The sequence below is a fragment of the Penaeus monodon genome, chromosome 39 (assembly GCF_015228065.2).
Source record: "Penaeus monodon isolate SGIC_2016 chromosome 39, NSTDA_Pmon_1, whole genome shotgun sequence".
In the NCBI taxonomy this organism is placed as follows: domain Eukaryota; kingdom Metazoa; phylum Arthropoda; class Malacostraca; order Decapoda; family Penaeidae; genus Penaeus; species Penaeus monodon.
The window spans coordinates 31,676,584-31,681,234 of NC_051424.1; positions in this window are offsets into that span (position 1 = coordinate 31,676,584).

The following is a 4,651-nucleotide window of genomic DNA, read 5'->3' on the forward strand; positions in this document are numbered from 1 at the left end:
AGCGGGGGTTGACCCACTAGACAGGCGTTGACAGGCAGTTGACAGGGGGTGCGGAGTCTCCTCTTGACTGACAGCTGGGCTCCAGGGCACTGTAGGGCGGACTTAGCTATTACCTCACATTAAGCCGGGTTTCTGTAGTCATTACTCGCTTACATGGAGCACTGGGGGAAGCCGTCGGAAGATGGGGGAAGGGGAGGGGGAAGGGGAAGAGGGGGGATGGGGAGGGAGGTGAGGGGGAAGAAGGGAGGATGGGGAGGGAGGTGAGGGGGATGGAGAAGGGAAAAGGGGGGTGAGGGTAAGAGGAAGAGGGGAAGTAGGGGGACGGGGGAATGGGGTGAGGGAAGGGGAGGATGAGGGGAATGAGGGTGAAAGGAGGGGGATTAGGGTTGAGGGGAAGAGGATGAGGAGAGGATAATAAGGGTGAAAGGGAGGAGAGAAAGGGAGAATGAAGGGGTGAGGGGAGGGGAAAGAGGGAAATGGGGGTGAGGGGAGGAGGAAGAAGGGTGGAATGGGTGATGGGGAAGTTGGAGAAAAGAGAGGGAGAAAGGAGAGTAGGAGAGGGAGAAAGGGTTCGGAGAAAGCGAGGGAGGAGGGAGGGGAAAAATAAATGGGGAAGGTAGGGAAGGAGGGGAGGAGGGGAATGGGTAGGGTGGGGGTGAGGTTGCGAAGGAGAAAGAAAGAATAGAGGACTGAAGAAGGTAAGGATAGAAGGAAGGGGAAACAGGTAGGTAAAAAATAATGGATAGGTGAGGAAAGAAGGAGGAATAAGGGAAAGAAAAGAAGTGAAACAGATGAAAGGGAAAGACATAATGGAATGAGATGATAACCACAAAATGAAAAAAAATAGAATAATAACAGATAACAATAACAACAGTAACGAAAAAATAAAATGATGATAATAATGATAATGAAAATAATAATACTAAGAGTGATGATACTAAGATACTAAAGATGATAATAATAATAAGAGAAAATGGATAATGGGTAATGGGAAGTGTAGATGAGATCCTTAGCTGACTCTTAATGGGGGGAAATAAAATGGGTTTAGAATGGGTCAGGAAAATATGGGGGTGAAGAGAGAATGGGGGAAATGGAGAATAGGGGGGAGAGGAAAAGCTGAAGGTAGAATGGGGGAAGTGGAAGAGGAAGAAGAGGAAGAGGAAGGAATAAGAAAAAGGGGAAAATGAAAGATAATGGGTGAGAAAGAGGGAAGAGGAGGAAGGAGTAAGAGAGAGGGAAAACGGAAGATAATGGGTGAGAAAGAAGGAAGAAGTGAGATAGACAGAATAAAGGATGAATAGATAAGGAAGAAAGAAGAGGAAAGAAAATGAGAAATTATGGGAAAGAAAAGAGAGAAGATCAGAATATCAGAAAAAGAAAGGAAAAGGGAATGAGAAGGAGAAGCGAAGAAAAAACAGAAGAAAAGCAAAAGAAAGAAAAAGAGAGAGAGGGAAAGAGAATAGAAAAAGAAGGAAAGAGAGAACAAGAGAAAGAAGGAAAAAGAGAAAAAAAGAGAAAGGAGAAAAAAGAGAGAAAAGAGAAATAAAGAAAGAGAGGAAAGAGAAAAGAAGAGATGATAATTCGATGGAGAAATAAGGAAAAGGAAACAGGAGGGGGGAGAGGGGAAGAAAGGGGGGGGGAGACGTGACTATGGGGGGATAGAGAAGTGGGGGGGAGGTGACCGGGAAGGGGGAGGAGGGAGAGGAGGGGGAGGAGGTGTTATAGGGGGAGGATGAAGGGGGGGGAGTTGACGGAAGGGGGGGGAGAGTTGACGGAAGGGGGGGGTAGAGAATGGGGGGGGGAGGGAGAGGTTAATGAAAATAAGAAACATCCTAATTTACGTTCCTTCGGCGAGGCTTCCCGGCCGGGGGGGGGGGGGGGGCAGCGGACGCTATATGTGACCGCGTGATTTGGGGCGTAAAGAATTAAGGAAATTGGAGCTCTATTAGGAAAAAGTGACTTGAGGGCCGGTTTTATGTTTGTGTGTGTGTACATATATATATATATATATATGTACACACACACAAACATAAAACCGGCATCAAGTCACTTTTCCTAATAGAGCTCCAATTTCCTTAATTCTTTACGCCCCAAATCACGCGGTCACATATAGCGTCCGCTCCCCCCCCCCCCCCGCGGCCGGGAACCCTTTCGCCGAAGGAACGTAAATTAGGATTGTTTCTTATTTTCATTTAACCTCTCCCTCCCCCCCCATTCTTACCCCCCCTTCCGTCAACTCTCCCCCCCTTCCGTCAACTCCCCCCCTTAATCCTCCCCCTATAAACACTCCTCCCCCCCTTTCTACTCCCCCCTTCCGGTCACCTCCCCCAACTTCTCTTATCCCCCCATAGTCAGTCCCCCCCCCCCTTTTCCCTCCCCCCCTCCTGTTTCCTTTTTTATTTCTCAATCAAAATTATCATCTTTATTTTCTTTTTTCTCTTTATTATTTTCTTTCTCTCTTTTTTCTCCTTTCTTTTTTTTCCTTTTTCTTCTTTCTCTTGTTTCTCTTTCCTTCTTTTTCTATTTCTTTCCCTCTCTCTCTTTTTCTTCTTTTGGCTTTTTTCTTTTTTTTTCTTCGCTTCCCCTTCTCATTCCCTTTTCCTTTCTTTTTCTGATATTCTGATCTTCTCTATTTCCTTTCCCATAATTTTCATTTTCTTTCCTCTTCTTTCTTCCTTATCTATTCATCCTTTATTCTGTCTATCTCACTTCTTCCTTCTTTCTCACCCATTATCTTCCGTTTTCCCTCTCTCTTCCCTCCTTCCCATCTTCCTTCTTTCTCACCCATTATCTTTCATTTCCCCTTTTTTTTACTCCTTCCTTTTTCCTCTTCTTCCTTTCCACTTCCACCATTCTCCCTTTCAGCTTTTCCTCTCCCCCCTATTCCCCAAATTTCCCCCCATTCTCTTTTTCACCCCCATATTTTCATGAACCCATTCTAAACCCATTTTATTTCCCCCATTAAGAGTCAGCTAAGAATCTCATCTACACTTCCATTACCCATTACCATTTCTCTTATTATTATTTTTCATCTTTAGTTTTCTTAGTATTATTATTTTCATTATCATTATTATCATCATTTTTTTTTTTCGTTACTGTTGTTATTGTTATCTGTTATTATTCTATTTTTTTTCATTTTGTGGTTATCATCTCATTCCATTATGTCTTTCCCTTTCATCTGTTTCACTTCTTTTCTTTCCCTTATTCCTCCTTCTTTCCTCACCTATCCATTATTTTTTACCTACCTGTTTCCCCTTCCTTCTATCCTTACCTTCTTCAGTCTCTATTCTTTCTTTCTCCTTCGCAACCTCACCCCCACCCTACCCATTCCCCTCCTCCCCTCCTTCCCTACCTTCCCCATTTATTTTTCCCCTCCTCCTCCCTCGCTTTCTCCGAACCCTTTCTCCCTCTCCTACTCTCCTTTCTCCCTCTCTTTTCTCCAACTTCCCCATCACCCATTCCACCCTTCTTCCTCCTCCCCTCACCCCCATTTCCCTCTTTCCCCTCCCCTCACCCCTTCATTCTCCCTTCTCTCCTCCCTTCACCCTTATTATCCTCTCCTCATCCTCTTCCCCTCAACCCTAATCCCCCTCCTTTCACCCTCATTCCCCCCAAACCTCCCCCTTCCCTCACCCCATTCCCCCGTTCCCCTATTCCCCTCTTTCCCCTACCCTCACCCCCTTTTCCCTCTCCACCCCCTCACCTCCCTTCCCCATCCTCCCTTCTTCCCCCTCACTCCCTCCCCATCCCCCCTTTTTCCCTTCCCCACCCTCCCCCTCTTCCCTCCTCCCTCCCCCATCCCATCCTCCTTTCCCCCTTTCCCCCATTCCCCCACCCCCTCTTCCCTTCCCCCCTCCCCATCCCCCCACTTCCCCATCCCCCTCCCCTTCCCCCATCTTCCGACGCTTCCCCCAGTGCTCCATGTAAGCCCAGTAAGACTACAGAACCCGGCTTATGTGAGGTAATAGCTAAGTCCGCATACAGTGCTGGAGCCCAGCTGTCAGTCAAGAGGAGACTCCGCACCCCCTGTCAACTGCCTGTCAACGCTGTAGTGGGTCAACCCCCGCTTGCTTGGAGGCAGGGAAGTGTGGGGGAAGGAGGGAAGGGAGGGGGAGGAGGAGGAGGAGGTAGGGAGAGGAGGGAAGGGGAGGGAGAGGAGATGGAGGTAGGGAGATGGGGAAAGGGAGGGAGAGGAGAAGGGGGTAGGGAGGTGGTATGAAGGTAGGGAGAGGGGGAAGGGGGTAGAGGGTACAAGACAGGGGGGGTGGGGAGAGGGGTGAGGGAGGGGATACAAGGATGCAGGGGGTGGTAGGGAAGGGGGGATAGAATGGCAGGGTGTATAGGAGGCGGGGGGTGGCCTGGTAGGTGGTAGGGGTAGAAGCAGGGTGTAGTCACGGTGTGAATAAATTGAAAAACAGGAGGGAAGAATAAGCAGAGGAAACAGAGGGAAGGAAAAGACATGGAGAGACAAAGAGAATGGAAAAAAAACAGAGAGAAGGATAAGAGATGAAGAAACAGAGAGAACGGAAAAGAATAAAAGGAAATAATTATAGTATAACAGAAGTGAAACAGAAGAAGAGAATAGGTAATGAAACGAGAGAACATAATAATAATGATAATAATAATGATAATAATAATTACTATTATTATT